General features: G+C 41.4%; 1 protein-coding gene across 1 annotated transcript in view; it reads right to left on the bottom strand.

The window, feature by feature from the left end:
- The window catches only part of LOC149787410 (toll-like receptor 2 type-2), a 102,942-nt gene extending 82,368 nt beyond the window's left edge, over positions 1 to 20,574 (bottom strand). Inside the window, exon 1 of the mRNA XM_089978019.1 lies at positions 20,451 to 20,574. The gene's annotated coding sequence lies outside the window, so the exon portion shown is untranslated. The remainder of the gene's footprint in view (positions 1 to 20,450) is intronic.
- Positions 20,575 to 25,897: the final 5,323 nt, after the last annotated feature.

The raw sequence follows: 25,897 nt of genomic DNA on the forward strand, positions 1-25,897 counted from the left end.
AGTGCGTGAACCTCTATAGTTTAAAGGCAAAGATTTCAAAGACGGAAAATACATTCACGTCTATTATCAAGATGAGCATTTCGATACCATCACCAGTATGACTGCATTCTTGTGATAAGGTTATTACTGTGAGAAATGTGACTATGGCTCTTACAATCAAGAGCAACACAAGCATTTTGGATCGAAATGTTAGGGATGTTTGGTCTCTAAGCCCTCTCTGGACGAAGGACAGTTCACAACAGAAACGTGCTTGTCAACTGCTGAGATTGTGCCCTACTTACGGACAAGGAATAGGAACCAATAATGCCATGGCACACGTATGTTCAGGAAAGAAACCATGTCACATTTGTCACCAAATCATGGAATTTGAACACGATTGCTTCATTAAAAAATACCATACCAGACAAGAGGAGGAAGATGACCAGAATAAAGGCAATTTTATCTTTTTCGATTTCGTTTGAATGAAACAGACCGGTATTCACGCTCCTAATTTCTGCATGGCTTATCGTGCTTGCGAGCAGTGCATCCAAGAACCTATCTTTAGCCATTGCTCTCACTTCAGCAAGAGTCATGAGGGCGTGAAAAAGTATTTCAGGGACCGAACACGCTAGCCGATTTCGCCCAATGGATCTTAGACCCCATCGACGAGATATGGAGCCAAGAGGACGTCGAACGTTACGGAGATTGTCATCGCCATGCCACGGTAATGGCTCACAATTTCTCGGGATACGATGGTCATTTTTTTTTGAGATACTATACGGAACAAAGTACCGAACGACTGAAAGTGACTTTGAACTGAGCCAAACTCATTTCCATGTAAGTGGGACAAGTACAGTTTAAAGATTCGATGAGCTACTTTGCCATGCCTTTGAGTCGAATGCCTAAAACGTTTGGAATGACAGAAATGGCCGAAGGTTATTTTCCTCACTTTTTCAATACCGAAGCCAATCAACATGACGTTCTATCCCATTTCCCTGAGGCTCACGACAACGACCCCGGCAACATGGGTACCGAACAACGAGAAGTTTCCTACGTTTGGTACTAGGCTCACTCCTCGGACCCCATCGATTTTCAGGAAGAAAATTGTTACAGTTAAAACCATAAGATCGTGTACGAATTTAACGGCTGCTTATTTCACGGATGTCCCCTCTGTTACCCTGAACGTGACACTAAAAATCAGTTTTTACAACGGACCATGGAAGACTTGTACCAGGCCATTTGTCAGCGGCGCTTGAAGTTAGAACAGCAAGGATAACAAGTACAGTGTAGTGGAAATGTGGGAATACGATTAAGACCACTGTTTGTAAACCGATCCCGAGTTTTAACGCACGTGGAAAGTTACAAGTTGGTGGACCCACTGAACCCGAAGGATAGTTTGTACGGAGGACGGACAAATGCCACCTGGTTTTTGTACCAAGCCGACGAAGAGAAAGGAGAAGAAATTAAATACTGTTTATTTTCCTCAGGGCACCCGCAATTGCAGACGATTGCAGACGAAACACATTGACATGGACAACATTCGACAATACGAAGGAATGATCAAGTGCAAAGTATTGCCTCCCACAGACTTGTACCATCCCATTTTACCTCACCATTGCCAAGGAAAACTGATATTTCCCTTGTGTCGTACTTGTTCCAGAACGTATAACCATGACCAACCTTGTCAGCACACCCAGGAAGAACGCGCCTTGACAGCAACGTGGGTCAGCGTGGAATTGTTGAAGGCTCTTGACATGGGATACCAACTGTTAGAAGTGTACGAAATTTACCATTTTCCCAAGACAAAACAGTTCATAAGATGACGAGACTCAGAAAGACCAAACGAAATTCAAAGAGAAATACTGGGAGCAGGAAGATACCACTTTAGACCACGTCGAGAAAAACGAAGGAAGGCGATCGTTTGCCAAAGTGATGTTAAATTGCTTGTGGGACAATGTCGCACATCTATCGTTGTTTCACCAAGACACAGTATTTAACAGAACCTTCCCGGTACTGTCAGATGATTCGCGACAAACCAAATACATGAAATACGTGGAAGTCGTTCGTGAGGACTTGATCTTAGTCGATTACGAAGAAGAACTGGACTTTGTACAAGCCGACGCATTTGGAAATGTCATCGTTGCGGCTTATGTTACAGCCAATGCTCGTTTAAATGTGTACGAAGCTTTAGAATTGAAGGAGATCGTTTAGGAGCCTGGACAGACGAACACCCCGACGATGTGATTATAAGTTTTGCTAGTGGAGGTCCTAAAAATTACTGAATGTAAAGTGAAAGGATAGACTCTCAATTACCGCACCAGTCGAGTGAACTTTTGCGTATTGAAAAAAAAGCTTTGCAGTCTGGACAGGATGGAAATTTTAATGTGACCACCTACGAACCGCACACGATTGTACGTTTACGCACTCACCAAATCGTCAGTCGACCTTTGGAAAAATTGTATCAAGTCGGTATAAAAAAATGGTTCCAAAAGGATAGCCACCGACAAAAAGGATGACTTCGCCACAGCAAGAATCGAGTAAGAGACCCATTTAGAACTCCAAGTTCAAACCAAACCATTTTCCTGTCATCTTGCCTGACTATTGTGATTGTACCCGTCGATTGGAAACGTTTCAAAAATGGCCCAAGGATAGGAAAGGCTTACCTACTTCCAATGTTTTTCTTAGAATAGTATTTGACTACTTGGGACCTTAGACTGGATTTGGATACAAAGTACAGTGTTTCAGTCGTGGTCTGAAGTTGCGAATGGATCGACGTATCTATAAAGATTCAGCTATTCTGAAACATAATCGATGGTCTCCTCAATGTCTTCACCTTTCTTGGGCCTTTCCACCCATCACACTACGGGACAGTTATGACGGTACGTTAGAGAAGGTCGTACCGCTCCGGTGGATTGTGGTTATAGCGTCGGCCTCGGATGCGGGAGGTCGTGGGCTCGATCCCCGGCCGAGTCATACCAAACACTTACAAAAATGGTACTAACAGCTGCCTCGCTTGGCACTCAACATTAAGAGGTTAGTGTTAGGACTGGTCAGACTGGTGTCAGGATAATATGACTGGAAGGGACATCATGCTACATGTCTGAGGCATGATGCCCCAGTGCTAGACATCACTATAAACTGCCACACCGCAGACATCGTAGCAATATGACGGATAAAATGTTAAAGATACGTTAAAAAATCCAAAAGATCCAATGAAAGATAGTACCTTTGTCGAGGAAGAAAAAAGGAAGACTTCCAAAACAAAGAATAAAAAAGGAACGTTGTACAAGCTCGAGACTTCATTACGACTAGTATAAAAATGGAAAACGCTCAAGACCGATAGTTCATTTTAACTACCAAGACCAAGCGAGAAAAATGAATCATTTTAAACAAACATCATTCAAGTTTAGGGACTCTCAAGTGGAGAACGATTCTGTGCTTTGCGATAAGAGTGGTGCCGTACGCTATTACCTCAGCGATGCAGTAAAGCATCATGGGAAATTTATTATAACTACTACTACTACCACTACATCTACCTTGGAAAGTGATGCTGTGCGTGTCAAGCCTGACGGATGCGAAAGCCATGCCACTCGTTATCGTGGAATTTTTACTGGTTTTCATTGTCAATGTCAACCTTCACGTGAGACCATGTCGTCCCAAACTTAGCAAACAACTGTCGATTTCAGTCTGCCCTCAACGAAACGAACCTGTGAAAGACGAATATTCGTTCCCTGTGCGCTTCCCTGAATACTGCGACTTTGAAAGTCGTTTCCAAACGTTCCAAGGAATATTGCCTACATATATGGGAGGACCTACCCCCGAAGAATTAGCCAGAGCCGGATTTATCTACTGGGGCGAAGGGGATAAAGTCAAGTGCTTTAGTTGTGGTGTGTCACGTCACCAATGGAGCAGAAAGAGTCGGCATACCTGGAACATGATCGATGGTTTCCGAATTGTCATTACCTACCTTTAACAGGAGCGAGTTATTGAAGTTACGTACGATGTCGTTTAAGAAATGATATTGACTAGGTGTCAAACGTTGGACAACACCGAGACAAGTATTTAAACCCCATTTAAAAAATAATATTCAATGATTACCAAACGAATTGCGTGAGAAGATTACAAGGGAATTTGGCAAGGACATATTAGAGCAAAATCTCAATGGGTGACTGTAGAACTTTTGTGTCGAGAAATTCAGAGGAGGAAAGTGAAAAAATCGTCAACAAACGGATCAGATTTTTCTAGATCAAGTGTGCGTTCATCCTATTATTCCGCTTCAGACCGTTTACATCAGAAAATTGTATTGACATTCTTGACCGCTACTATGAATGTCAGTGGTCAGAAATTACTCACTATGTTCATTACTTCGCTCTTGGAGAAGATTTTTAAAAAATAATACTAACTGACAATGATCATGGATACTTTACAAAAGAATATTAGTGGTTTGCCTGTGGAGTTGAGAACGCATTTACCGAGAGTTGGTCAAAATACAAGTGAAACGCAAAGAACAATTGCATCCGTTACGTCACCGATGTTTAAACCACTCGTACCTGAATCCTATAAGAGGACTGATTCAGATGAAAGTGTTCCAGTGGTAAACCATTGTTAAGCTCAACCTGGGTGATAAGGATTGGCTTGTTGTGACTTGTTCTTTTTACTACAAGGTAGACTTGATCCAATGAATTCTAAAGGAAGAGTTAGAGCGTTACCAAAATATTTTACACAACGTAAACTTAGTTGAAGAGAAATCTTCTGAACGGTGTCTTATGATGTGCAAGTTAGTGACTACAATATTTAGATCCGCCACTGCAGTACGATCATCTCTGTGCAGAAAGTGCACTTATTGCCTCCGACAAAAAGAGGTATACAAACAGACTACCATACCACAAACCTTATCAGAAGTGATACAAAAAATTCCGTGGAAGAAATTCAATGACACTGTTCAGACGGGGGAGGATTATCAAAACTTATTACAAGAACTATGTCCATTGATTTTGGTTTCATCGTGTGGTGTATGTCTTAGTGACTAGTTGTCTGGGATTTCGTTTACTAGCCGATTCCTTGTGGGCTCTCTACGAACAGTACTTACTACCAAATAAAACATGAAAGGGGTCCCTTTAAATGTCCACGAGAGACTCATTTTGTTCAAAGTCTTGCGTTTTCATCTGGATACATGACCTCTACGGGAAGATTCGTCAACTTTTAGGTACCGACGATGTGTATTACGATGTGAGTGTAGCTTGTGACTTTCACCCTCATCGGACAGATCAACGTGACTGGACAAATTGGGGCTTTGCGGCTTGGACCAAAGAAGTGGTCCATTATGCTCAAGAGTTGTGATCCTCAATTCATATGCTCAAGGAAAAAAGTAACTTTTAAACCTGTGTTAGTGACAGTGCTAGAAGAACCTGTCACCGAGGACAACCACTCCCTACAAGACAGGACTGTCATGGACATTCCCGAAAGACCGTTCTGGAAGGACACCTGTGTGACCGTATCCAAAGTAGAGACTGTAAGAACATTACACACTGTCTCTAGGACATCTTGGTTACCAAAACATGTTGTACTGTGACTTGTTTATATTCCACTTTGATTCTGTTGATGTGTTTGTTATTGCTGTGCTTAACCATTTGGCTTATATATTTTTTGGCTTTCGTGTTGTTCCGTTTTAGTTTGCAATAAACGTGTCCTGCAAAATAATAAAAACTCTTATTTTGTTCGTCTTCGTGTCAAAAGTGACATTCCTTGCACTATGGCTACCTCCTCTGTCTCTGCTCCCTCTTCCTCCACTTTCAAAGTCATCGACAAACACTTAGATCGTGCACGTTGGGAGGCCTTGTACCTTCGCCATCCTTTTAACATATCAACTGCCTGACCTAGCGGTTCAGGCTAAACCGAATTTGTCAAACGTTTGATGAACATAAACATCAATTGATCGATCGTCCACCTCAACGAATCGTGTTGTATTACAAAGAGTGGCAATCAGCGTACAGTATCTTGCGAGAAGGTCAAGACGATTCCATCGTGTTTGTTGAATGCATTCCTAGCGAAGACGACGGAATCGTATCTGACCCCAGTTAAAAGCGATCTGGTCATTTTCGATGACATGTTAGGATAAGACGAAGAAGAAATTAAACTGTGGTTTACGCGCAAAGAGCATCATCATAATGCTAGTGTCATTTACATCACCGAAAATTTGTTTCAACAAAGTAAAGCCCATCGCTCCATCAGTCTCAATGCTCATTATGTGGTCTTGTTTAAAAGCCCTAGAGATAAATCACAGGTGCAAGTCTTAGCCAAATCGTTAGGAACGCCTAGTCTGACGTATGCGTACGACGATGCCACTCGTCCCACACACGCCTATTTACTCTTCGATTTAAAACCCACCACCCCCGATTATTTACGATTTCGTACCCATTTGTTTCACCACTGGTGTCAAGACAGAGGGCTTAACAAATAAAATCTATAAAAACATCGGTCACTTTAGGTCTGTCTCACACACAAATGCGTGCTCGTGTTTTAGAAGCCAGTCTCGAGGAAGTCTTACGATGGTTTACGGTGACAGCACATCAATTACTGCAAGGCATCATTTACATTTCTCATCAAACCAAACGCTTTTTGGACAGAAACAAAGTAGTCTTGACACAACTGGTGATCCCCGCATCGATACTCAAACCAAAAAGCAAATCATTTTAAAACCTAGAGGGAACGGTTATCTAGCATGTGTCATCATTCGTGCCCTCTTAAAATGTGATCCTAATGCCCCCAAAGCGCTCCCCAAGAAAGAAGCCACTCCCAAAAAAGCCAATCAAAGCCAAAAGAAGAAAAAGAGCAAGGCCAGGTCACAGCCCCAGAAAAAGAAAAGCCCAAATAAAAAGAAAAAGAAAAATCCCCAGAAAAAGAAAAGCCCTCAGAAAACAGATTCTACTCGCAAGAAAGGTACTTCGACCAGGCGCAACCTTAGATTTGCAAATCACAATGTGCAGCAATGGTGACCGTGTCTCCAGTATCCTCAGGTTCTTCCACTTCTCCGTTGTTGGGGATGCCTACCGAATCCAATTTGACATCCGTTCTTCTTCAGGTGATGAAACAATCGAAACCCACATGTCATATCCAATAACTTCTTCAGCGGTGACACCCTCCTTCTCTTTAGCTGCAGCTGCAACTGCTCACGAAGTACCTGCTCACAAAACCAAAGTACACGAGAGATCGGGCATGTTACAGAGTTTACTGGATTTGTCCAAACAATAACTGCCCTGTTTTAGTCCGTTGCGAACCCTTCCATAACTTGTGATGCCTGTCATCAAGTTGATACAACGTAAAGACAATCAGTGGCGACGCGTTCCAGACTAAAAAAAGTCCTGAGGACAAAAATGGGAATCAGTTTTATTGTGTTCCTGAACACCCAAGAATGTCACCCTCCAGAAGCCATCCCTCTTCTAAACCCAAAGGAAAGAAAAGAAATGTCTGCCTCCTCGTTTAGTCAAACATGGGGACATGGTGTCCTACCTGTCCAAAGCTTCTCCACCAATGCCGAAAAAAACTCATTCAAACCTCCTCCACAGATGGCATTGATACCGTGTATTAATGTTGTTTGAACGTATTAAAAGGCACGATACATTTATCTAAACACCAGAAGAAAAAAAGCTTAGCTCAACATCGTCACTTTCTTCGCCAAATGGTTCAAGAGAAAATCCCCATTCGACAAAAGGAAAAGATGTTGATACAACGCGAAGGACTTTTGCCTCTGTTGTTAGGACCCTTGCAGAAATGAGTATTGGGAACAATGCTGGGATGGCTCGTGGGAACAAGATAAAAGGGAACAAGAATATAAAATTCACCTTTGGAGTCGAAAGATCTCAGACGTAATCCTTGAAATCGAATGGAAGGACGAAAACTGGCTCTACAGCCTTACAAACGATAGATCGAATACGATCGTTGGCAAGAACATCAGACTCACATTTGCCTCCCAATCCAAATTTGACCGAGATGTTTCAGTTACTACACGAATTGCATTCGTTGATGGATTTCAACGATTTATCCGAAACAGAAAAATCGCAAATGTACGGTCAACTCTTGCAAGGACTGCAGCTCTTTCACCAGAAAGCTTTAGACGAAACAGTTCTGCCCACTCTGAAAGATTTTAAGACCTTGATGAAAAGTCCATCACCACAACTAGGACCACCACCCGCAGCGGTCAAGACAGACGCAGCTCCACGAAAGCCTGAGAAAGAAGAGGTACGAGAAGTCTTTCAAACACTGTCAGCAGCTCATATTACTAGCAAGATTTAAGAGTCCTTATTGACCCCTTCCCCCAAACCCAATGAGAAACACTGAAAGCTTGGGTTAAAAATATGATGTCCACTAATCCTTCTACAGAAGTGAAAATGAAACAAGGGAAACCAGAAGTGGGAAAAGAAAAGAAGACCAAATCCATCCCATTACCTCCTCCACCACCACCACTACCTTCTACATCTACTACCATGGCACATCGGACACGTAGAGTCATTTCCAATCCTCCCTTTCGCCCCATCCAAAGTATCAACAGCGAATAGTGGGTAACTTATTAAAAACATGGAGAAGGTGTTAGCCGGCATTAACTCCTAACCATCCCATTGTGCTGGTTACGGAGGAGTTCAGAAATTGTATCGTGCTGCCAAAACCCGTCTGAAAAGTCTACGTTTATCTCAAGTGCAACGATGGTTGCACCTACTCTTTACACAAACTAATTCGACGAAAATGTTCCTGATGTCGCACTTGAGTGGAGGGTATCAATTCTCAATGGCAAGCAGATTTAGCTGATGTCTATCTTTGGCCACCTACAATCGAGGCTACAAATATTTGTTTTGTGTCATCGACGTCTTTTCCAAATTTGCCTGGGTCGTGCCAATGACTTCCAAATCGAGCAGTGAATAAGTGAGAGCACTTAAACTGGTGTTGACACAAAGCGGTCGTCACCCTCTTCGATAGCAAACCGACAAAGGCACCGAATTTCTCAACCAAGTTTTCCAAAAGAATTGAAGAAACGTGACATTCATTTTTTCACCACCGAGAATCCCAAAACCAGAGCCAGCATCGTGGAACGTTTTCAACGTACCTTGAAATAACGCATGTGGAAATATTTTACACATCACCACTCTCAAGTACAACATCTTACCGCACCTGGTTGAAGCGTACAACCAATCTTTCCATCAAAGCATCGGACATGCCCCCCCCCCCCCCAAGACGTGACTACCGCCAACGAAGTGATCGTTTCTGGGCACATGTTTGGTACGTCCCCGACGGCGGCTGTCCCCAAGAATGGTGGAGTGTTGGGTGCGCATTGGCAAAACCAAACGCACTTTCGAGAAAGTTTGCTTACCCAACTGGACCACCGAATTGTTTCCTGTCACTAGACGAGCGTGTGGCCGTCATCCTGCCATCAATAAATTGGAAGACATAAACGGGAAAGTTTTAAAAGGCACATTTTACTTGTCCGAGTTAGACCGCGTGACCAAAAAAGAAGACGACGTGTACGATATCGAAAACATTCTCGAACGAAGAACCCCGTAAAGTGGGAAAACGACGTATCAAAGAAGTCAAAGTGCGTTGGAAAGGATATCCTCCCAGTTTTGATTCTCAGATCGACGCTTCGCAAGTCATCGACTATAAATAGAAGTACCCATCATGCCCTTCCACATAACATCAGCTACCGCAGTCACTGCAGTGACCACGCCTTCACCCAGTTGTTCTCTGCAAGATCTACTAATCAACCCTTATGGGTGTGGTGTGGAGAACGTGTGCCTAAAACACAAATCGTCTTTTTCTGCCTAATCTTTGTAGTATATTGTGTCATCGGTGCGGCCATAGCCTATTTGAGATTGCAACAAGGAGACAAACAATTGAGGACACTTTTGTTGCGCGGTTCCATCGGTTACTTTCTTCCCAATCTTTCCCTGAAATACTTCTTGAACGGGAACAGCGGAATCTTGCGTGCAGCGTCAGTCACCACACAAACAGCAACATCCAAATTTTTCAGCGGAGACACTCCACTGACTTCCAGTAACCCCTCGGACAGCAGAACTCTGGAATTATGATCAACAGTATCCAATTTTACTTAACCTTACCCAGTGACAGTGCCATTGAGGTATTTCCCAATAACACTTTGTATTGTTACACGGTCAAATTATCTTAGGTGATTCAATTAGATCGCGAAACCCTTTGGGAAGTGGCTTTGGTTGAAATGATTTACCCTAAATAAGACAAAAATATCATTGGAAAGCATGTCACTAGACAGGTCGAAATCCTGAACGCCCAATTGCAAGAAGAAATAATTGAAATTGGGTTTTTAGGTTACACAATTTCAGCAAGCAATCCATCATTCAGCATGTCCAGGTTGAAAATTTCATCAGGCTATTATTTTAGTGGTGAACATTTGGTGGACACCATTGCAGACAGGTTCGATTTAGCATTTGGCAAAGCCCTGAACAGAGCCAAAAGAAGTGTTAATATTAAGTATCATAAAGTGGCTCGTCGCCTAATGATCAAATTTCACGATACTGACACGTTGTGCCACAGGTTTAATGGCAGTTTGTCTGAAATTTTGGGTGGACATCCACAGATGGTAACAGACAATCTGGGCTCAAAGATCAACAGTAATATGGATTTTTACAGGGCTTTTGGATCCCCGGTAGACCTGAACGAAGGAATCAATTTGATCTCTGTGAACTCCGATGTTGGTGGATTACAACGTGGTGGGATACACCTCCGTACCGTTACTGCGTGTCATTCATTTTAAAGTGGCTAGTACCATTGCCTATGACCAGGAAGGTGGAAATACCTATCACGTTCACCGCGAATTTGTACGTCCTCACTATTTACCCGTCAGTAAATCGTATTTCGACATTGTCAACATTACGGTAAAAGGAGATCTGGGGGAAAATATTCCATTCTACAAAGGAAAAGTCACGGCGAAACTCCATTTTCGAAAACGATTCTCTAACGAATTGTAAGTCATTTATATAGAATACCCGAGGAGTCGCTTGACAACGAGGACATGGTTTAGGAGATATGTTGAAATCGGCCTGAAAGTTTTGAAACCGATGGTGACACCAGGATTGCACGCGTTAAAAGATGCCGCATTGACGCAAGGCAAAGAAATTCTCCAAAATATCATCATCGACAAACAAAACAGTAAAATGGCTTTCTTGAGAGCATGCAAAAATGTCTTGCTTTAAATGGGCAAAGACACATTGGGACGACGAGAAACGCCTATAAATGCCTTGAACGCTATTGAGTCAGGCATTTGCGCTTCCCTGACGCCACAGCAAGGAAAGGCAGAAAGAGACGATGCAAACACCCCTTCGGAAGAATTCACACTCATAAAGCTAGAAAGACTAAGAAAAGAAGAAATCGAGACTTAGACGTTTTTTATTATTAAATCATATAAACAAAAACTATGCACAGAGAGTATTGCGCCTGTTCCAAGTCAGAACTGGATCTGTTTGCCATGCCTCCTACTATGATGACAATGCAAGAATCCCAATGGGTCAAATATCATCGCATCTTCTCTGTCAAAGACTCAGAGTCAGCTCCCATCGAGTTTGAAATCAAGGGACATCTCGAAGATTATATCGATCTGATTAACAGTTACTTGTAATTGAAAGTGAAAGTAATGGACACATCGACGGATGGTCCCGATAAAAAGGACGAAGAATAAAGTAGTTTCCTTGTTCAGTGGAGTAGATTTGCATTTTAATAACAAACTGGTCAGTAGCAGCATGGATACTTACCCTTACCGAGCATACCTGGAATATCTCCTGACGTACGGAAAAGAAGCCAAGAACACCCATCTGGATGCTTGCTCTGTTTGGAAACCTGGCACAGCGGGCAAGCTTGACGATACCGATTTGATTACAGATTAAGACCCCAACTACAATGTGGGATTCAAAGCCCGACGAAACAAAATCAAATGCCCCCCAAACAAATTAGAAGTGATGGATCGTTTGAATTTATACATATGGTTGCAAGAGAAGTATTTACTGAACTGTGTGGATGTCCGCCTGAGACTGAGTCGTAGCAGCACCGCTTTCAATTTGATAAGTGATGCTGTCTATTACAAAACCATCATCCAAGAAGCTAGACTCTGCGTGCGACGTGTAGAAGTTACCTAAAGTGGGAAACAACGTCAGTCACACTTTGAGCAGAACGACCGCCAAGTGTCCTGGGCATCAATCCATGATCAAAGATCATTGTTCCAAGGGCATTTTGATCATTGGTATCGTACAGCCTTCAATGGAGCGTTCGAGGAAAATCCATTTGAGTTACAGCACTGTCACAGAATTGTAATCTAGTGGGTTTTTGGATGAAATGAACAAGCCAAACACAATGTAAGAAAGATGGAAATTTATGAATGAGTTAATAATGATAAATATATGATGTAAAAATGCATGTGAAAATAAACAAAACAAATATTAAATAAAATGAAGTGCAGATCCAAGAACCCTCATGGGCTGCACTTTCCCCTTAAACAGTATGTTGTTCAACAAGAACAAAATTATAAAGATTCAAAAAATAGTCTTTGAAACAACTTAAGATTCAAAATAATCTTTGACACACCTAAAGATTCAAAATAATCTTTGAAACAACTAAAGATTCACAATAATCTTATCACAACTAAGATTCACAATAATCTTATCACGACTAAGATTCACAATAATCTTATCACAACTAAGATTCACAATAATCTTATCACGACTAAGATTGACGATAATCTTATCACGACTAAGATTGACAATAATCTTATCACGACTAAGATTCACAATAATCTTATCACGACTAAGATTCACAATAATCTTATCACGACTAAGATTCACAATAATCTTATCACGACTAAGATTCACAATAATCTTATCACGACTAAGATTCACAATAATCTTATCACAACTAAGATTGACGATAATCTTATCACGACTAAGATTGACAATAATCTTATCACGATTAAGATTCACAATAATCTTATCACGATTAAGATTCACAATAATCTTATCACGACTAAGATTCACAATAATCTTATCACGACTAAGATTCACAATAATCTTATCACGACTAAGATTCACAATAATCTTATCACAACTAAGATTCACAATAATCTTATCACGACTAAGATTCACAATAATCTTATCACAACTAAGATTCACAATAATCTTATCACGACTAAGATTGACAATAATCTTATCACGATTAAGATTCACAATAATCTTATCACGACTAAGATTCACAATAATCTTATCACGACTAAGATTCACAATAATCTTATCACAACTAAGATTCACAATAATCTTATCACAACAGACAGCGTTGTTCTGGAAGCTCCAGATGACTCCATGAAACTTTAGACGGCTTCGTACAGCTTCGGACCGCTCTAGTTATATTCACTATAACATTTCATATACATTCACGGCTACAGACACGGTCAGCTACCATAATAGTCAGCTACTATAACAGTCAGCTACGAACACAGTCAGAATCATCTTCCAATACAGAAACAGCTTCCAACACAGACACAGCTACTGCCAACACAGACACAGCTGCCAACACAGACACACAGACGCACAGACGCAGCTACAGATTCACATAAGCAGCAATAATAAAACCAAATGGGACATAATAGTGTATGCATAATTTCTATATATATGATATTACTTTTAAAAATCTGCGTTGTAATAAACATTATTACGCGATAACACAGTACAAACCGAATAAGCTTCGCCTATAAAACAAATAGAATGTAAATTTAACACTTACCCCTATGGCTGGAGAATAAAGGAGAGTGTATACTCCTTGACGTGATCCAAAAACGACCAGTGTGGTTTTCGTGATTCGTCTTACTTAAATCCATAGGAGAGTGAGTACAAGTCGGGGTAGAATACCCGTGCACCTCATGTTAGTCATGATACCCGACACAAGTAATCTGTGGCTAGGTACATGTTATACAGTCGCTTACCTGGAAAACACATTCACCCTATATAACGTTGTACGCATGTACAACGAGAAATAGTCTAATTGTTTTAAGACAAAACCAAGTTATTTCTTTGCCTTATTCTGTGACAAGCACTACAATGTTTCCAAGATCAAAGTCAGTCGAGATGGCAAAGCCTTGTGTATCAGACCTTTTGAACCTGACTTTAGTGACGCGAAGAAAGATTACTTGAGATCGTACTTGTCCCTCTACGAAGCCACAGGACAGTTAGGAACAAACACATGTCACGACATTACGTACGAGGATTATGCAGAAGGTTACACTTTATGAGCTTTGATTTCATTCCAGACCAAAGCAGCGACGATGGATATTTCCGCCCTTTTAAATCCGACCAGATTCGTGCGGAACTTCTGTTTGCAAGCCAATACATGTAAACAACATGGTGAACGTTATCCTGTCTGTCGAATTCGATAATACCCTAGAAATCAACAGTTTGAGAGAAGTAATTCGAGACTATTAGAAGCTATGGAAGACTGTTATCCCTCTTCGAATAGTGGACAATCTTTGGAATGGGAGGAGATCGTGGAAGCAGAACCCCAAGACAAAGACGAAAATGACATAGTCATGAAGTCCAGATGGCCAGAACAAGAGTAACATTTAGTCCTGTTTTGCCAAACACCTGGAAGGACAAATTACGGAATTGATCAAGAAAGATTGCTATGGATGTCAAGACGATCATCCCAGACAAATTCAACACGATAAATGTCTGACCCTTAGTCTAGAAGAAAAATTGGATGAGTATCTGGACAACGCTTTGAGTCTCATCTCGGAAGAAGCCGTGTTGCATCAGTGGTATAAAGATTTGCGTAATCATTCCTCTCCTCCATTGTTGACTCTAGAGATCCATCAAATCGACGCTTTCTTGACTCAGAGTGCAGAGACGAAGGAAGAAACGGTTACTTGCCAGACATTTCAAACAGACAGTTAGGATTGAATTGATCACTTATCATTACCTTTGAAGAAAAACAACAAGAAAAAACAACACTAAAAACGGGTACCTGGGAACTTTATTGCCATCGGAACCACAATTTGTACACTAGTTATTGGAATCCTGTCGGGTGTGCTAAGGACGAACTATCTCATCGCAAACCTCAAGACCATCAAGCTTATGTCATCAACACGGACGACAGTCATTTCCCAGGAACCCACAGGGTAGGCGTCTACTTTCCTAAGGAAAATTGTGTGGGGTATTTTGATTCGTATGGATTGCCACCTTTGGAAGACGATATCATCGACTTAATGAGAAGAAACGCCCAGACAACACGATTCAATAATGTGAAATTACAAGGCACAGATTCCTTCGTGTGCGGACATAATTGTTTGTATTTTCTTCATCAACGCAGTCTACGATATTCTTTAGAACATTTAGTGATTTTATTTTTGATCGTCGTTCATCTAGAAACGATGACAAAGTAGATCGATGGTTTGTGACCATTATGGTTATCTTTTGTCTTTAGCTAAGAAACGTAGTGTAAATCAATGGCCCGATCACTTCCATTCCTGGAAGTGTAGCTTCACTTCACAACATTGTCAACCTTGTCCAAGATAGTTAGGTTTTAGAACAATACGTTTGTTAGTTTATTTGATTGTTTATGTTTTTTAAAGTAATTGTTGGTTGTTAGTTACTTGAATAAAAATGTTTTGTTTTTGAAAAAAAAATGCGTCTGTGGTTTGTTTGCCCTTTTTATGATGAATCATGCTCTTTTACTTCTCTCTATCCCTCAATTCAAACTATTCTAGCGTTCCGACTTTAAACAGTGTAGGGATGTTTTCGATCGCGACTGCGCTTGAACCATTTAAAGCAGAGTAGTCTCCAGTCTGACCATCCATTGTTGACTTATCCCATGAAGATGCGCTCAAGACTAGCCAAGTTGAACAAAGCTTAAATGAATTTACATTGTGTCAGGCAAAGGCTAATACCGAAGCCTGCGGAGATAGAGAATATCAGAATGTTGAAAGTGACTGAAGACCTGATTGAAGAGATCTCCAGAGAGGAAATCAAGAAGGAGAAACAATAATGGAAAGAGAAGTAAAAACTTAAGCAGCAGCAAAAGTATCAGCAGCAGGAACCAGACAGACGCTTTGTCGAATGCCATGTAGACACCAAAGAGTTCTCCTTCTCTTTCCGAAGAAGCAGGCCCTATCCTGCGGGAAGACTACCGCCAGACGGGACGAGATCTTAGACAATAAAAGATTGCCATAGCTCCTCGTCCACAAACGAAAAACTTTTCAGGGTTACCCAATACTCTGGAAAAGGGATACTAATTCAATTGCCAATGGTATGTTAGTAGGTTAGAAAAAATAAAAGTGTGTCTATAAGCTCTTCGTTTCTTTAACTTTGTTGGAAGTGTGTCTATAAGCACTTCGTTTGTTTGACGTTGTTAGAAGTGTGTCTATAAGCACTTAGTTTTCCGTAGCTTGTCAAACAGTCAGTGAGTTTGTGATTGTAATTAGTGTTTGTAAATAAAAAGTCAGTGAGTGTTTCTTTTAAGTCCGTGCGATCCACGTTTTTGGGGGTAATGGTATGGGCAATGTTAGTTTTGTTGACAAGGGATGTTTTCCTTCACGTCCGTGCTTGATCCATATAAAGGGAGCTCTCGTCAGTCTGGCTACCCTTGTTGATTCATCAACTGTGAAGAATGAGCAACAGACCCGCAAAACTGATGGAATTCCAGACGCACTTGGAATATGCCAGGCGACTCCTTGAAGAGCTGGCTATGAGGGCCATAGCCGACGAGGTCAGAGTAGAAAAAGCGGAGGAGGAGAGTAAAAAGATGAGGAGAAGAGAAAAAAGAAAAAGAGGAGGAGACGACAAAATCTTACCTCACGTAATGATGAGACCTGTGTGTGAGGTCAAGCCTGAGGCGAGGACGCCTCCACAGAGACAAACACCACAGCCACTATCAGCACCGCATCCTCTATCAGTACCACAGCCAGTACCAGTACAGGTGGGTGCGGAAGACATAAGGAGGCCTCAACATCCAAGAGTATGGAATAGAAGAAGACAAAGGGAAGTCTTCACTGTCCGTGAGAGTGAAGACTGTGAGAGTGAAGCCGATCAACCTCCCTCTGCGCTCCCAACCACAAGAGTGAATTGGGAGAACCATTGGAGTCGTCATTGTATCTGTGGTGCTAGGCCTGGGAGATGGCACCATTAGCCAGATGCATCTCTAATTGTAAATCAGCCCTTTTCAGGGCTAACTAAAGCTTTAGAAAAGAGACCCTATTCCAGTTGCCAATTTGTCTGAATGTGGAGTAGTGTGATTAGAAACACTCAGTCTTTTACTGATGTGATTGTGTGTGGGTGGGTGGGTGGGTGTGGGTGTGTATTTGTATGAGCTCACGAACATTAGTGTGAATAGTAGAGTGTGTGTTTGCATAAGTGCGCATACGTTTGTGTGGATAACAGAGTGTGTATTTAAATAAGTGAGCATACGTTTGTGTTGAGAGTAGATTTAGTATTTAAATTCGAGACTCTAATTACGATTGTGGCTAACACGGAATTGGTAAAAGGGAATACCCATTATAAAGTAACGGGTTGAATTTGGCAATGTTAAGTTTGGCGTTTCAGGTACGTTTCGGCGACGTTTGGACCACTCTTCCGAGTGTGTGAATAGATTCCCACTCGTCTATTTTCAGGTCAACTATGTAGCACACTTTGTGTGCATTAAAGCGTTGGAGGATGAGGCTCCTTTTCCGTACCCATCGAACAATTAATTAGACCGCTATTGCGGAATTTAAATGTGCGCAAACGACGCCAATCAAATCTCATAATCATCATTATCGTTCGCGCCATTCTACACATAATAAAAGAAGATGACCATAGAGTTGTTTAAAAAGTTAAAGGACAGTTGGTACTGGATGGTGGATGTCACCTATGTGGTAGAAAGGCTACAACATGAATGAAGGTATACAGTTACCAAGGACTTTGTGACAAGTCAAGTGACAAGCCTAAAAGTAGCCAGGGATCTGGTACAAGGCATGATTGAAGAGGAAGTAGAAACGTTACGAGGCTTGACACAACCAACATACGTGAGAGTGGGCATCTTGAAGGAAGCGATTGATTATGTGATGAAGGTAAAGTCTTTTTTCGAAGACATGTTGAATTGGAAAGAGTGGTCTTTTGTGAAGTGGGGGCTGGAACAGCTAAAGAAAGCAGAAGAACTAATAAGAAAAGTGATGGAAGAAGAAGTGAACAAGATAAAAGGTTGTCTAAGGAAAGAAACGACAAAGAAAACAGAAAGAAATAAGAAGAGTTTGACAGACTAAATGAAAACTGGATGAAGGTGCAGAGAAATTTAGATCGATGGGCAATCCTGGCTGGATGTCAGAGAAAGAGAAAAAGAAGAAAGGAATAATTGAGAAAGTGAGGAAATGGTGAAAGAACTGGAGATAAAAGAACCAAAGGCCCTTTTCGGGGCCATTCATATGCCTCGAAAAGATTTGCTTTCTTGCTAATTTATTTTTAGTCGGTTGTATTGTTGTTTGTATAGTGAGTGTTGCCTGTGTTATCTCTGCGTCTGTCCCGCCAGTCCCTTTCGCGCCAAGCGTTCTAGGTTTTTTCCCCACTGTTTGCTCCGATTGAGGTCAGCCCCTTGCTACATTATTGCTGATCGTCAGTACCATGATGTCACCTCCCCTGTTCCATTCATATTGTCCCTATACAGTCCCAATACTTTTTTGTCCCTCTATGGTCCCAACCATATTAAAATTCCCCATGTCCCTAAACGTTCCCACGACCTTTTTGACTGGGATTTCCATTGTCCCTAAAGTATCCCACTATACTATTAATAATCTCAACTTAGATTTACTCAACGTAGATTTGAAAACAATACAAAAGGATGAAAAAGAAATAAAATGTACAAAATTATTACTGTACACACTCATATATTATAGTAGAATATATCAAACCATTACATAGTGAGGGAAGAACAAATACAAATAACTTTATTTTTGCCTAAATGTCATAAATTACGACGTGTTCATCTCTCGATGCTTTGTCTGAAAACAACAATATAGCGGCAGCCGGGCACAGTGATGTCATGGTCTGTTTTTAGCAAAACGTTTAATTCAGTACAAGCGCCATATAAGTTTGTTTCTCAGCAATGACGTTGTTGACTTTCATAACGAGCACCTTCTCCTCTTTTTTATTTTATTTTTTTATTTATTTTTCTTTTTTAAATAATTTTTTTACTTTTTGTCTTCTGTACAAGGACAATCATGTTTTGAAGAACGGGGCAGGTAATAAATATATGTTTATAATAATCGAGTTTCCAGATATGTTCAAAAATCTTTCTTGGTTATGATGGAGGATATAAATGATTTTGTAGATAGAAGACGTCAATAGTATATAAGTGTAACGCCGTTTCCGGCTACAGTATGTTTGGATTCTCCTGTCTGGCTTTTGATTAGAAAGAATAATACAAGACCGTATAGAATCAACATCGAAAGTATTTGTTTGTAAATTACCTTAAGTACAAGAGCAGGTGAACATGCAATTACTGAAGGTCAATCCAGTTGCATATACATAAACATTTATGATTTAATACCAGAATCACGGGATACAAAGGTGATCGACTCCCGTGTGGGGAATGTGCAATGGGGCTTCAAATATAATTGCACCTTCTCCACCTCTTTAAGAATATATCTGTAATGATTTATATCACATAGAATTCCCGTTATGGAAGTACAAGAAAGAGTTGCTTAAGTCGGGGCGGTGAATAAGGTGAAGTATTAACGTTCAGGTGTTGAAGGTGATGAGTATCGTAAGGTGAAGGTGCAACGTGAGTTCGCCTTCTAACGAAGGTGAAGAGTGAATGTTTAATAGCGTTAATATACTTATATATCAGTTCATGAGGGAACAGTTTGTATGTTTCCCAGGATTATATATATAGTAATGATCTCTCGCCTTCACTTGCATAGGTTAATCGCAGTGATAATTCACCGAAGGTGAAATCATATCAACCAATACGGTAGCAGACGTCACCTCATGAATAATAAATAACTTCTGGAATTCCCCGTAATGTCAAGCAATCATATCAAATTTCATTAGAACTAGCCATTGCTACTTGACTATGTTTATCCAACATAGCTTGAGACATTATAGAATAGTTGAATTGGGTACAACGTCACCCGATGCTTTACTTCCGTCTGCTCCAAACGCTGGACAAGATAACAGTGAAGCCTTACATTACATGTACATGCTGCTATTTATAGGAAAAGGTCACGTGACCAATAGCCAATCAGATTCCATATCGCTCACTGACCAAAAGAGTGCAAATGGCGGATTAGTACTTATTTTGACGGCGAGTGCACAGCAAAACATTGTAACTATGGAATTATTTGACCATGTCCTTGTGGAATTATACATGATACAAGGTAATTTCATTATACTGCAATGACTAACATGTAAAATAAGCACAAAATATTCATACAAGGTTACAATACATACCTAATCTGCATATCTCATCGTTTCAAAACATCATGAGTCGGCGTGTTCCAATACAAAATGCAGGTAACACAATTCACTTGCTAAACGCTAAAAGACGTGTCCTAGATAAGTACATTATACATATTACTATACATAAAACACACCTCTCATCTAGAAAATGATGCATAGTAATTACATTATACATTCGTAATGGAGGTAATGTTCATTACACTAGTATAGTTTGGACTTTCGTTCTGAGCATTGCCATAACTGGTTCTGTGGAAGAACAATATTGGATTTGGATAGTGGTTTAAACTTATGGTGTTTTAATAGGTTCGATGTAAGTGCCGACATTCTATCACGCTGTTTCCGTGAAAGGATTCCCTCTGATTGGGGACATTGTTGGCTATATGCATGTATATACTCTTATGTCTGTTTATAAGCTTGTTCGGGGTGGGGGTGGGGGGGACATGACAATAAGGCGTTTAAATAGTGTGGCTCTGGAGGGGACATGACCATAAGGCGTTTGACTAGTGTGGTTATGGGAGGGGACATGACCGTAAGGCGTTTGAATAGTGTGGTTCTGGAAGGAGACATGACAGTAGTGAAGTGGGATACTATAGGGTCTATGGGATTTATCAATAAAAAGACCCTTGGGACAATATAGGGTCTATGTAAATTTAACATGGAGAAAAATCGTGGGACAATATAGGGTCTATGGGAATTTAACATGGCCAAAAACCCCTGGGACTATATAGGGTCTATGTAAATTTAACATTAACCACCCTGGGACAATATAGGGTCTATGTAAAATTGAAACAGGGAGGGTCTCTATTTTTTTAAAAATAAAAAATAAAATATAAGAAGGGGTAGGCAATGGAAAGACTATCTCTTTTCGAGAAATATGGCTGGCCCTGAAAAGGGCCTTTGGTTTATGTTAATATGCCCTTAACATAAATGGCATTTGCGACATCTTCTTGTCCTCAAACTTCGTCTTACAGCAGGGCCATACATCAGAGTTCTCTTGAGGCAACCTTGTCTCTCTATATAGACTCTTCTTATCCACAGGCTGCTGCTGGTCCTGTGGACAACGGTCCACTTGGATCGGACATACATGAGCATGTCCGTCCTGAACATCATTGTTGACACAAGGGTTGAAGATTCAACGTCTGTCCACATGTTGAGGCTCCGACAATAGGTGAATCAATGCAGTGAACTGCGCTTATTTATAGGGACAGAAAGGATTGAAACGGATTGAGCTCATTCACCAATCCGAACACGCGTTACAGAATTCAGTCAGCCCGCATCCAATCCGAAGAGAGCAGTCTGTGACGTCACGTAGTCTATATAGATTCGCTAGCGCTTGAGTGCAGTCAATCTATGCGACAGTGATTCAACATGACGGAAACTCAGAAAACGATCCAATGGGGTGCACAAACAGGGGAGACCGCCCAAGGGAACCCGGACTTACTTTCAGAAGAGGTGAATTGGGATTTTGTGGATTTTCTCTCCTCGCAAGAATTTGTTCCGGAACCTTCGTTACCTTCTTCATTACCGCAAGTGGAAAATTTTAGACAGAGACAGAAAGAAGAATTGGAGAAATTTATACAACGACAAAAGGAAGCGGAACAGGCTTTTCTCCTACAGCAACAGCAACAAGAAGAAGAGGTAAGAAAAAAACAACAGCAGCAACAGCAAGAAGAAGTAACAGCAAAGAAACAAGAGGGTGAGAATCAAACGGTCACGGTACTGTTGAACATTTTAGCGGAGTTAAGAAGTCTGAAACAAATGTATCAGACTTCTTTATCACGACCGAAGAGAATACGACCTTCCCGAGCTAAACACGTCAACCCTGTGACTAAGCCTACCGTACCACCCTTAGTGATTTCAACCCAATCATCATCAACATTACGCAGTCCAGAAGTAGGCCTTGGCCGTGGCAAAGGCATAAGGCAGTTAAAGTTGATTGCTTAAACTCACCCCTACACCAAAAAAGGCCCTTTTCAGGGCCACCCACATTTCTCGAAAAGAAATACAATTTCAATTTGCCAATAACTCAAAAAACCCCACCCATTTTACCTTATAGTACGTGTCTGTGTATGAGTGCGTGAGTGTAGCTTCTTATTTTAAAATCAAAACTCAAAGACACTTACCTTATATCATTAATTTATTCTTTTCTCCATTTTTTTACAATCCAATTCACAATTCACAACACAACACTTTAATTAAAAGTTCATTGACTTCTTCTTTCTCCTTGTTTAGTCTCTCTGTTTTTTGAATTTCTTCACCGTCTTTTCCTCATTTTCTTCCCTTCTTCTTTTCTTCTTCTCCTGTTTCTTTACCTCTTGTAAATACAATTGTCTTTTTTCTTCCACTTCTTCCTCTAAAGAATTCCTCTCTTCTTTCGAAGAATAACTCTCTTCTTTCCAAGAATCCCTCTCTTCTTCTGAAGAATCCCTCTTTTCTTCTGACTCCTCTTGTTTCTTTTTTGGGCAATCTGGAGACCAATGTCCTTTTTCTTTACAATAATAACAGGTATCTTGACTTTTGTCTCTTTTAGTCCCTGTTTTTGTTCTTTTTTGACGGTCTGGACACTCTGAAGACCAATGCCCTTTCTTCTGACAGATATAGCAAGTATCTTGACTTTTATCTCTAAAGGAAGGAGAGTAGTCCGTAGGCTGGTCTGAAGAGAATTTTCTAATGACCCCTCGCAAAGCTCTGACGAAACGTTCCATCTGGTTAGTCTCTTCCATCGTTGTACTCGGTTTGAGAGTGAAATGAATAGTGAAAGGACAAGACACACACCCTTTTATATACGCTGGTCTGCTATGACTATAAAGAAGCTCATGGTGTTTGAACTTGAGTCATTTGACTTTTTGCTTTCAAGATGAAACGATCCCATTCATTCGAGAAGAAAGAAGAAAGTAAGAGGCAGAAACGTGATCTATCGCCTCGTACCAGGGCTGAAATCTTGGCACAAATTCATGCCAGTGATTTTGAAGAGGACATGAGTGAACCAGAATTTGAAACCTCTAAACCAATTTCACCACCCTTAGTTAACCCTGAAAAATACTATTCCATTCGAGAGACGGAAAAGCGCTCCTCTAGAAAATTTAGAACCACGGCTTACAAATATACAGTGAAGTTTAAAGATTTCAAGTCCGAAGTACCGTTAGAGAAAGCAGAAGGGTTCATCACCGGAGTGTGGGATTCTCTGCTCACTGCACTCAAGCGACAATGTCAACCCAAAGAAGACGATCGCTTGAGACTTTCCATACAACACGACGGTTTGAAATCCCCTGTTTGGATCGAGTTTAGCACCCCTGCAGAATTGACCGCTTCCAAAGTCATGGACAAGATTCAACACGTGCAACAATCTAATGACCAGTTTGACATCACCGATGGAAAAGCCACATTGGACATGACCCACGTCTCTCCTCAAGGGACCGGACGCAAAAAGATGTTATTGGTGAACGACCTTCGCAGCATTAAGCGTAGCCTTGTCCAAATTCACAATCCTCATGACCAGATGTGTTTAGCCCGTGCCATCGTGGTGGGACGAACCTATGCCAACAAGAACGACACGGCAGAATGGAAAAGAGACTGGGAGAACATTCGACAATCGAACCGAGCCAAACAACGAAGTGAAGCAGAACTCCTGTTACGACAAGCTGGCATGTCCAAAGACACACCCTGTGGCATTCCTGAGATGCAAAAATTGCAAGATGCCCTAGCTCCACGCTACACTTTGAAAGTGCACCCTCAAGAAATGCGCGGGTTTCTGTTGTTTCGAGGCCAAGACTTTAAGGACGGAAAATACATTCATGTCTATCATCACGATGACCATTTCGATACCATTACCAGTATCACTGGATTCCTGGGATACGGTTATTATTGTGAGAAATGTGATTATGGTTATAACAATCGAGAGCAACACAAGCATTGTGGATTGAAATGCCCAGGATGTTTGGCCTCTCCACCCTGTCTGAGCGAAGAACCAGTGCCTTGTTCAACTTGTCTGCGTACGTTTGTCAGCCCTGCCTGTTACCAGCAACATCTGAAGACGCAAGGTTCACAGCAGAAATGTGCTTGTCAACTCTTGAGATTGTGCCCTACCTGTGGACAAGGCATACTTACCAACAATGCCAAGGCACACGTATGTCGAGGAAAGAAAAAATGTCACATTTGTCACCACATCGTGGACTTGGAACACAAATGCTACGTGCAAAAATACCAACCCCCACCAGAGAAAGAGGACGGTCACAAGAAGAAAGGCAATTTCATCTTTTTCGATTTCGAATGCATGCAAGAGACTGGCATTCACATCCCTAATTTCTGCGTGGCTCATCGAGCGTGCGAGAAGTGCATTCAAGAACCTTCAGTCATTGCCCTCACTGCAGCAAGATTCCTGGAGGGCGTGAAAAAATCTTTCGGGGGACGAACACGTTAGCCAATTTTGCCCAATGGGTCTTAGACCCCGTCGACAAGACGTGGAGCCAAGAGGATATCGAACGTTACGGAGATTGTCATCGTCATGCCACGGTGATGGCTCACAATTTCTCCGGATACGATGGACAGTTTCTTTTGAGGTATTATACGGAACAAGGCACCGAGCGTCCTAAAGTGACTTTGAACGGAGCCAAAATCATTTTCATGCAAGTGGGACAAGTACAGTTTAAAGATTCGATGAGTTACTTGGCCATCCCTTTGAGTCGAATGCCTAAAACGTTTGGAATGACAGAAATGGCTAAAGGGTACTTTCCACACTTTTTCAATACGGAAGAAAATCAATACGCCGTTCTACCCCATTTGCCTGAGGCTCACTATTACGACCCCGACAACATGCGTACCGAACAACGAGAAGCTTTCTACGCTTGGTACCAGGCTCACGCCTCGGACCCTTTCGACTTTCAGGAAGAAATGTTAAAGTATTGTCGTTCCGACGTGGACATTTTACGGCGTTGCTGTGGAAAATTTCGAGAACTGTTCATGGAACACGGAGGGGTCGATCCTTTGAAAGAAGCTTGCACCATTGCCAAAGCGTGTTCCTTAGTGTACCGCCAACGATTCATGCCTGAAAAGACCGTGGCTGTCATCAGTCCTCAAACGACCCACTTTGTCAAACGTCAATACTCGGTCAAAGCCTTACGTTGGTTACATTACTTGTGCGTCAAGGAAGACAAGTGGATTCAGCATGCCCGCAACGGAGGGGGCGAAAAGACCATCGGAACGTATTCGGTCGATGGCTGGGACTTAGAAAACCCCAAGATCGTGTACGAGTTTAACGGTTGCTTATTTCACGGATGTCCCGTCTGTTACCCTGACCGTGGCACTAAAAATCAGTTTTTGCAACGAACCATGGAAGACTTGTACCAGGACACTTGTCAGCGACGCCTAAAGTTAGAACAGGAAGGATACCAAGTGGTGGAAATGTGGGAACACGAGTACGATCACCGTTTGAAAACCGA

The sequence above is a fragment of the Sinohyriopsis cumingii genome, chromosome 12 (assembly GCF_028554795.1).
Source record: "Sinohyriopsis cumingii isolate HCF-2022 chromosome 12, ASM2855479v2, whole genome shotgun sequence".
Taxonomy (NCBI): Eukaryota; Metazoa; Mollusca; class Bivalvia; order Unionida; family Unionidae; genus Sinohyriopsis; species Sinohyriopsis cumingii.